A 10,254-nucleotide genomic window follows, 5' to 3' on the forward strand; every position below is an offset into this window, starting at 1 on the left:
TTGGAGGTTTGCCTTTGGTCGCCCTTTCAGACCTGCGAACCAGACGCAAGTCTTCTGGACTCATCTCCTCTTTCTTAGGAGAAAAGTGACCAATGGTGAACAGTGGTTCTTCCAGTTCATTGTCAGACTCATCAGATGGTCTGACTGAGGCCTTTGCGCTCTTGTAGTCTGCTGTGTCATCACTGTCACTGACAGCAGCAGCAGCGCCGCCCACTGAACTGGAATCCGAACTCTGATCATCATCATCATCATCATCATCATCATCATCATCATCCTCAGTTTCCTCAGCTTTCTCAGCATGATCTGCTTTCTTCACATCACCTTCATCCTCCTCTGGGTAACTCTGGAAAATTCCCACATTTTCCCCCCACTTAGGATTGTACACAACACTCCTTGTGAACTTTATGGATTTAGAGTTAGTCATCCATACTCTGTATGCACCTTTTTCGTACCCCATGAACAAACCATGTGCCCCACGCTTCCCAAGCTTGTTGCTTTGTGGGGTGTGTACCCACATGTCAGAACCAAAGATTCTCAAGTGCTTGACATTAGGTTTCTTACCAAACATCTTCTCATAGGGAGTGCAGCCAATAGGTGATGACAGTCTCCTGTTAAAAGAATAAACAAAATTCGCCAGAGCCTCCCCCCAAAACTTCTCAGGGAGATTGGCATCATGCAACAAGGTTTTTATCCCTTGCAGCAACGTTTGATTTGCTCTCTCCGCAAGCCCATTCATCCATGGCGATCTAGGCGTTGACAAGTCATGCTGGATTCCCTTCTCAGTCAGGAAAGCTTCAAACTGCTGAGAAGTGAACTCCCCGCCTCGATCAGTAAACAGACAACCAATACGTTTACCATGAGCATTCTCCAACCAAGCACAGAATGCCTTGAACTTAGGAAATGCTTGCGATTTCTGCTCGAGCATAAACACATGAATGTACCTGGAAAAAGAATCAATTAGAACCATGAAGTACCTTGCTCCTCCCAAAGAGGGCGCTAGAGGGCCTACCAGGTCTGCGTGAACTAGCTGGTAGGGTTTGGAAGCCTGCCTGCTAGACTCCTTGCCTTTTGGAGCAACCTTCACCTTGTTCTCTGCACAAGATACACATTTCATGTGATATTTGCAAGGTTTGATGTCCAAACCTTCAACCAACCCAGGCATCTTGGCTAGCGCTTGCCAAGAGAGGTGACAAAACCTTCGATGTGCATCATGAATGCAACCTGCATGAAGAACCTTGTTAGTTTGTGCAACACAACAAGTATCAGCATTAGACATAGCAACACCATTGTCATCATAAGTTAGACAGAACAAACCATCCATCAACTTTGCATGCCACATGTCCTCTTTGCCTTTTCTGATGACACAGATAGTCTTCTTGAAGGATACCTCAAAACCACGCCCAGTCAGCTGTGGTACACTTATCAAATTGTCCACAGCTCCTGGAACAAAAAGAACATTACTGATCGTAGTATGCAGACTTTCAAGTTTCACAGTCCCAACTCCTGTAGCTTGCAAAGTCCTTCCATCAGCCAGCTGGACCTCTCCATCTTGAGGTGTGAAGGAGATGAACAGATGGCGGTCTTTGGTGAGATGGCGCGTGGCCGCAGAGTCAACAATAAACCTGGCCTTCCCCTTCGAAGCAGATTTGCTGGCAAACAAAACCTTGTTTTCCACCAGCGTGGGCTTTTGCAGCTTGCCTTTAGCCTTTGGTGAAGCTGTGCCAGCAAACATAGCCGTGTTTTCCACTGGCGAGGGCTTTTGCAACTTGCCCCCCTGCTCCTGGCCATCAGACGTGCCTTTAGCCTTTGGTGGAGCTGTGCCAGCAAACATAGCCTTGCTTTCCACTGGCGAGGGCTTTTGCAACTTGCCCCCCTGCTCCTGGCCATCAGACGTGCCTTTAGCCTTTGGTGAAGCTGTGCCAGCAAACAAAGCCTTGTTTTCCACTGGCGAGGGCTTTTCACCCCGCTTCTGCTTCGGGCCATCTGCAGGCTTTTGTCTCTGTTTACTTCTGGCCTTCCGGCCTCTGCAAAGTTGACCTTGGCTCCCATGGGAAACAGAGCTCTCAGCTGCCGACTCCTTGGCTCCCCCTGGAGGCTGGAATGCTGCCTGGGATGACATCACAGTCAGCTCCCCCTGCAGCTTGCAACCGGTGCCCTCGGCATCTCTGCATTCACTCGCATTCTGGGAAACAGCCAGGACCTCCGATGCATTCAAACACTGGGCTGGGATTATTGGCTGGTGGGCCTTTTTCAAAGCATCCCACATGTCACGTGCCGTGAGATTTCCAGCAAGCGTCTCTATTTCCTCCAGAGAGACGGATAAAACTATGATATCCACGGCCTTCGAATCCTGGGCCTGCCATTTCTCTGTCCGAGGAACTGGAGTGGGTTCAAATATAGTATGCCAGACTCCAAACTGACGCAGCAAACTCTCACACCATTTTGCCCAGCTCTGATAATTGTGCCGATTTAACTTAGGACACTCAGAGGCCTCAGAAGCTTGGAAAATCTCCATTCCAGCTTTTTGCTTTAGCCGTGAGCCTTTATTGCCTTCTAAGACTTCTTATCTCGGCAGCTCATTAATCACGATGCCTCTGGCTCGGCTCCCAGGCCAATTAATTGTGCCGGACATCAAAGACTTCTTCCGCGGCAGAAAAGCCTCTGCTTTCACTTTCCCAGCACATACCTCAGCAGTCTGTCGCAGTCTTACTCTCCTGCAAGTGCCGTGAATCTGGGCCCGAAACCTGTTGTTGGGATACTGCCAGGGAGATAAAGTCCATCTTGGCCCCCAAGCTCGGTGCCGGACGATCCATCGACCTCCCGTAGTCAGGCAATATCAGCAATTCAGCGACACTAAGCCTCAGGCTTAGTGCACACTATATCAGCAGAATTCACACAGCAGGAAGTTGCACAAGCAGAGAGCAGAACATGCATATTTACAGTTTATTAGGCATTGGTCAGAACAAAGAAATCATGACCGTCTCCTCCGACTGCTCAGGCAAAAACAGCCAAAAACGAAACGAACTTACAACATAAACTTCCCGTGAGACAGGAACTTACGCAGGCTGTTATACAAACATCCTGCTCCCTTTTAAGGTGGAACGGAAATATCCTAACAGGTACCACTGTATTGTAATATTGGTTCCATAGTTTTTGACTGAACGATATATCATGAAGTGTGTTAGAGTTGGGTGATATATCGTCCAAAATCGGTTTGAAGTGCATATTGTGATAACGGTTTCACAATGCTCTCCCTTGGAATGCCCTCCTTCAGATGTCAAGATTAAAAACTACATAACTTTTAGAAGACATCTGAAGGCAGCCCTGGATCGGGTAGTTTTTCATCTTTGATATTTTGCTATGTTTTACATATGCTGTAAGCCGCCGGAAGTGGCTGGGGAAACCTAGCCAGGTGGGTGGGGTATTAATAATAAAAATAATTTTATTTTTATTACTGACCGGGCAATATATTGCGAATCATGGGTGTGTGGGTGCATGCTGTGTCAAAATCACGATACAGGGGAAAAACCATGGAGCCAGCCAGTTCCTCTCCATAGCTCCATCCTTATTTCAGACATGGTGCTATATCAGTAAATTGTGATGTTTAGCTGGTGATACATGGCAATGTTGAAAAGCAGATCTCACTCAGCCCTTGTGCCCAGAGTGCCTGCAGTCCTGGCCAGTGGGACTAAACCCTGGGCTCTTGAGTTTCCTTGCGCCCCCCCTTCCCCCCTTTGATTGCAAGTGCTGTTAATCATCTGCAGGCTATTAGTGCAGATGCCAGACCGGCTGGTGATAAGGATCTGATTTAGGCTAAGCTGGAAAAGCCACTTCTGGCTGTTGCCTGCCCTGCCCCAAAAACAGAGGAGGGCAAGTGGAGTTGAGGAGGTTGCAGCAAGTTTTGCTCAAAGTCTGCTACTTGAGGGCTAAGCGCTTCCTTTGCAATGGACAGAGAAGGGAGGTGGCTGTCTGCCACAGACCAGAGACTGGGTGTGTTCAGAAGGACTTGCAAAAAATAAAATAAAGGCAAATAAGAGGTTTGCAGAACCTCCGTCCTTCAGAGATGTTGCTTTTTAACAACCGGTGCTGGCCGGATTCAACTGCACCATGGCAACGCATTTCGGGAGAGGGGGTGCACGATCACCAAGGCCACTGGAAAGAAAACACTTGGTTTTACTTTAAAAAGAAATGTTAAAAGTTCACAAAGTGGTTCAGGCAGGCATCTAGGGGGTGTGAGAGGGGTGCTGTGTTGAAGAAGAAGAAGAAGAAGAAGAAGAAGAAGAAGAAGAAGAAGAAGAAGAAGAAGAAGAAGAAGGAGGTCACCATCACAACCAGCCACCCCATAATATCCTGGGGGGTCCCTGTGCAGTTGCAGCTTTCGTGCTTGGGAAACTCACTTTCCCTGCCCGCATGTGTGGGCTCCATAGAAGCAGTGTGGCCTAGTGGTTAGAGTGCTGAACTAGGACCAAGAAGGGTTGTTGTGAGAGTGAAAAGCAGGGAGGATAATCACTTTGAGCGCTTTGGAAGAAAAGGTGGTATATAAATGTAATAGATATCTTTTTTAAAAAGGGACAAATATCCATACATTTTGCTAGCCCCGCTCCCCGGGTTGCGCAGACGGGCCCTGATTGAGAGGAAACGTGTTTGTGGCAGCAAAAGAGAATCATTTAGCTCAGTTGGCGAGGGCACAGTGCTGATAACGCTATGGTTGCAGGTTTGGTCCCTGTGTGGGACACCTGAATATTCCTGAACTGCAAGGGGGTTGGACTAGATGACCCCAGGGTCCCTTCCAGCGATAGTTCTACGTTTCACCAGGACTGCTCCTCCTGGGGGCTGCTAAGAATACCCAGCATAGATGGCAGCCGGTGTCAAAAGGGGGTTAAGATGCAGTGCGGAATAAACCAGGGAGAACCCTTCTAGTTCTGCAGCAGCGCACCTGTCCCGCATGCAGAAGGTCTTGGGTTTGATCCCCGGTGTTTCCTGGGACAGGAATCCTGGCTGAACCCCAGAGAGTGGCTGCCTGTCTGTGCCCTTTGCTTGGTGGACCCTGGCACCCGCTGCTTTGCTGCTGGGGCTGCTCAGCGTCTCAGGCCAGGCGTTTGGGGCTGAGCCTGGCAGAGCTCCTCGGTCGTGTGGGGCTTGGCAGGCGCCTCCGGAAGCCCAGCCTCCATCTCCTCCGTTGCCTCTGCGCTCGGAGGCCCCGGCAGTCGCCCCCACCCCTTTGGCTCTGACATCAAGGGGGATTTGGGTTTCATTTGGGGTTGAGGAAGCCTTTTCCTGGCGCAGAGTCAGGCTCCTGGAACCAGTAGCCGCCGCTTCCGTTTTTGCCCTGTCTTTCGCTCTGTGGGTCTCTCTCAGGGGAGTGTGTGTGTGTGTGTTGGGGGTGTGTGGAGACTCCCTCCCTCCCTCTCATGTGAGAGCCTGGCTGGTTTATCGCCCCCCAATGTCTCTGAGCCTTGTGGGTCATTCTAAGCTGCCAAGTCTCGTCCTTTGGGGGGGCTGCAGATCAGGCCCCCCGTCCCCCCAGCGCTTTCCCTGCCGGATTTTCTCGTGCAAGAGGGCATAAGAAGTGTCGCCCTGTTTTAAAATGTGGGTTTATTTTAATTGCATTATTTTAATATATATATAGAGTTGTGATTTGTTATGATGTAAACCACTCAGACTTCTTGGGAGCAGTATATAAATTGCATTTTGATAAGCAGTCTCTCCAGATGTTGCGGGTGGACTCCCAAATCTGACCCTCTTCCCTGACCATTGGCTGGAGTCCTTGTCAACACTGCAGGGCTGTTATTCAGCCTCAAGTTGGCCGGTAAAGTCTCCTGGCAATGTGAGGGTGCAGGTCTATCCAGAAATCATCTCCTCCTCCTCCTCCTCCTCCTCCTCCTCCTCCTCCTCCTCCTCCTCCTCTTCTTCTTCTTCTTCTTCTTCTTCCTCCTCCTCCTCCTCCTCCTCCTCCTCTTCTTCTTCTTCTTCTTCTTCTTCCTCCTCCTCCTCCTCCTCCTCCTCCTCCTCCTCCTCCTCCTCCTCTTCTTCTTCTTCTTCTTCTTCTTCTTCTTCTTCTTCTTCTTCTTCTTCTTCTTCCTCCTCCTCCTCCTCCTCCTCCTCCTCCTCCTCTTCTTCTTCTTCTTCTTCTTCTTCCTCCTCCTCCTCCTCCTCCACCTCCTTCCTTGTCCACCGCCCTTCACTGGGTAACAGCAGCGCTTTTATCTCCCTCCCTGTTGCGGTCGGAAAATCCACATGGCTCTTAAGGAAAATATTTGCTCAGCAGCACTTTTCGCAGGAATTTGGGAAGCTAATTTGAAAAATCTGCTGGGAAGCCGACAATGGGCCCTTTCAGCATGTCACCGAGACCCCGCGGGGAGCAGTCCCTGCCTGCCTGCCCACCCAGCCCCAGCCCTTCCTGGCTCCCCCCAACCAAGGAAACCTTCGCCTTGTGCCAGGCCCAGAGGGCGGGGGCTGCCTTTGGGAGAGAGAGGGCACCCTGCTAGGCTTTGGTCCTGCAAGGGGGGGCAGGGCAAAGGGCCCACACTGGAAAGCGGCCGGTGGCTTTGGGGAAACAGGAGCTGGGCTTGCAACGCCTCTCGTGTTAGAGTCATAGTTGGGAGGGATCTGAGTGTCATCCAGTCCAGCCCCCTGCAATGCAGGCATCTCAGCTAAAGCACCCCTGAGAGACGGCCATTCAATCTCTGCTTAAAAACCTCCAAGGAAGGCGAGTCCACAGCTTCCCACAGCTCTTACTGTCAGAAAGCTCTTCCTTTCTTCTTGCAATTTCTTCCTCCCAAGGAGAGGTGCTTGTGAGGCTTTCGGCCTCAGGCCCTGCAATAGCCAGGCTGGCTTTGGGTGCACCCAAGACCCTCCTCGGAGCCCTTCCTCTGAGGCTGATGGCAGCAGAGAGCAGGGCCTTTTCGCTGGTAGCTCCCCACCTGTCAAACGCTCTCAGAGTGAGGGCTGCTGGGCGCCTCCACTGACGTCTTTTTGGTACCAGGGGAAAGCTTGCCTTAGAGCGACTGAGACGATTATGTTTTACTGTTAGCTGTTGCGTGTATTGTAAAAATGTCAGTGTTGTACATGGCTTTTCTCTCTTTTTTAATGACATGTTTATGTTTTTAAATGTAAGCTGCTTGGAGGGCTCCTTAGGCAACAACTGATGAGTCATAATAATAATAATATTAATAATAAGGAAGAACATAAGAGCTGGCTGGATCAGGCTAGGTGGAGCCAGGGGCGTAGAAAGGGGGTGAGGGGGGTGCGGTTTGCCCCGGGTGCCACCCTGATGGGGGGGTGACAAAATGGCGGGCTGCACTCTTCACCGCGGGGCCGGCAGTGTGCACGAGCCACGTGTCTTGGCACCCGCAGGCTCCACAGTATCTGCCCGCTGCCCCCCCAGCTGTAGGATGACTGAGGCCCTGCTGTGCGTCTCATCCCTATGGGTGCCACACGCCGCGTCTCATCCCTATGGGCATCAGGTGGCAGCACAGCACGGAGCGTGCAGTGCCCATAGGGACAGGGCACGCAGCAGGTCCTCAGCCGCCCTACAACTGGGGGGGCGAGGCAGCGGGCAGGCAGTGTGGAGCCTTATGGGCGGTTCACCCCACCCCTGGGCACTCCGCCCCAGGTGCCCGAGAAGCTTCCACCTCTGCTGGGTGGAGCCCATCCTTAATGGCATCCTGTTCTCACAGTGGTTAACTAGAGGCCTCTATTGGGAAACCCACGAGCAGGATTCGAACACAAGAGCCCCATCTCCTGGGGTTTCCAGCGACTGGGATTCAGGAGCATCACTGAGCACAGCCACCCTGGCTGGGAGCCATCAATAGCCCTCTTCTCCATCAATAGCCAGGAATTTGACCGATCCTCTTTTAAAACCAGCCAACGTGGTGGTCACCACTGTCTCCTGGGGCAGGGAGTTCCTTAGTTGGTGCTGCAGGAAGGATTTCCTTTTATCCAGCGGTCAGCAAACTTTTCCAGCAGGTGGTCAGTCCACAGTCCCTCAGACTTTGTGGGTGGCTATATTTATATTTTTTGGGGGAATGAATTAATTCCTATGCCCCACAAATAACCCAGAGATGCATTTTAAATAAAAGGACACATTCTACTCATGTAAAAACACGCTGATTCTCGTACTGTCCACGGGCCGGATTGAGAAGGCAACTGGGCCGGATCCGGCCCCCGGCCCTTAGTTTGCCTCCCAATGCTTTTATCTGTCCAACACTGGATGTCCACGAGTTTGAGTGATATGAGAGAGGGAGAAAAACTTTCCTCTGTCTACTGCACCAGGCATGATTTTACAAACCCCTTTCCTGTTGCCTTTTGCTCCCCTTTTCTCTAAACCAAAAACCCCCAAACGCTGCATCCTTTCCTCCCATCATCCCCTTGATTGTGTTGTGAACCTTTCCCGGCTCTTCCCTATCCGTTTGGAGGTGGGGCGACCAGAACAGGGCCCATAATTCACAACTCTGCTGCTTGACAGGGCTGGGGATGTTGTTTTCCACTCTGCCTCAGGCAGCAAAATACCTTGAACTGATGCTCCTGTGGCACAGCCGGTCCTCTTAACAAGAGCGTGGCAGAGGCACGATTTGCGCATTAAGATGGCCTGCCCAGCGCTCAGCACCCCCAGGCTGTGCCTGGAACCAGGAGAGAAGGAAAGTCCCCCCCCAGCCTTGAGTATCTGCTGTGCCCCCCCCTCCCAGCCACAGGGAAAGAGCTGCGTTCCTGCTAGATGGGGCCGCGGCCGTGCAATCCAGCCTCGGAAAGCCCCTCCGTCTAATCAGATCCATGTGGCGCTCGCCCGGTCCATGCGCAGCCGGCCGCGGGTGGGAAGAGAGAAGCCGCCCTGGACTCTTGGCCGGCGAGAGGAGTCTGGAATGGGAGGCAGCTGTGTCAACAGGACCTGGGCTTGGCTCTGGCGGAAAAGAAGCCGAGGCGTTTTGGCGCACCTTGCTCTGCCCAAGGGTGCCCCCCCTCTCCCTGTGTGGGCACAGGCAGACAGCAGTGCCCACTCCAGTTGCTGTTTCAGGCCTGAGAGGTTGGCTTCCCAGTAGTGCCTGCTCTGACTGGAGGCAGCTGCCCCGAGTCTCTGGGGCGTGGGTCCTTCCCAGCCTTGCCCTACAGCAGCCTTTCTCAACCTGTGGGTCCCCAGATGTTGTTGAACTACAACTCCCATCACCCCTGGCTAGCAAGGGATGATGGGAGTTGTAGTCCAACAACTTCTGGGGACCCACAGATTGAGAACCACTGCCTTAGAGCATGGGTAGGCAAGCTAAGGCCCGGGGGCCAAATCCGGCCCAATCACCCTCTAAATCTGGCCCATGGACGGTCCGGGATTCAGCGTGTTTTTACATGAGTAGAATGTGTCCTTTTATTTAAAATGCATCTCTGGGTTATTTGTGGGGCACAGGAATCCTTTCATTTTTTAATGTAGTCCGGCCCCCCAAAAGGTCTGAGGGACAGTGGACTGGCCCCCTGCTGAAAAAGTTTGCTGCCCCCTACCCTAGAGACTCCGGCAAGGTGTTGAAACAGGAAGGCTCCCTCTCCTTCTGAGCATCCTCAAGGAAGGGACCGGCAGAAACCGCTGGCTCCCCTTCAGCGGATCGGTCCTTGCAGCCTCCGGAGGGGAACGGCCATTGTGGCTCCATGGCAGAGCAGAAGGCCTCAAGTTCAGTCTCCAGGCATTGGCTGCTGGGAATGTGCCCTGTCTGACACCAGAGCCATTGCTGCCAGCCCGTGTAGACAGTATTGAGCTAGATAGAATCCATACCCACCAACATTTCTCTGATAAAATAGGGACGTCCTGTTCTCCCATCAGGAAGCTTCTCCAGCGTTTGATCTTGCGGCACAGACAGACGTCATCTGCTCATTGACATTGGTCACCTCGAGCCAATGGCAACCTCTCTGCCTCACAGGATTGTTGTAAAGGAAAAATGTGCAGGGAAAGGAATCGTGTGCACCTTCCACAAATAAATGGAAATAGAATTTTAGCTGTAAGCTGCCGTGAGTCCCCACCAGGGGAAAAGGCGGATAATAATGATAATGATATAACGATAACGATAATAAATACTAAATGGAAACTGTGAGATTGATCAGGAACGTACCAGAGAGCAAATCCTATTGAAGTCAGTGGGACTTCGTTCTGAGTAAAAATGCTTCAGACTGCAGGCTGCCCAGTCTTGACCCAGTTACCTGGGAGTAAGCTCCATGGACTACAGTGGGATTTGCTTCTGAGTAGACCCTGTGACTCTCTATTTACAATAAAGGAAT

General features: G+C 51.7%; 1 protein-coding gene across 2 annotated transcripts in view; it reads left to right on the top strand.

The window, feature by feature from the left end:
* CORO7 (coronin 7) overlaps window positions 1–10,254 on the top strand; it is a 101,584-nt gene that overhangs the window by 35,638 nt on the left and 55,692 nt on the right. The window lies entirely within an intron of this gene.

The sequence above is a fragment of the Podarcis raffonei genome, chromosome 14 (assembly GCF_027172205.1).
Source record: "Podarcis raffonei isolate rPodRaf1 chromosome 14, rPodRaf1.pri, whole genome shotgun sequence".
Lineage (NCBI taxonomy): Eukaryota > Metazoa > Chordata > Lepidosauria > Squamata > Lacertidae > Podarcis > Podarcis raffonei.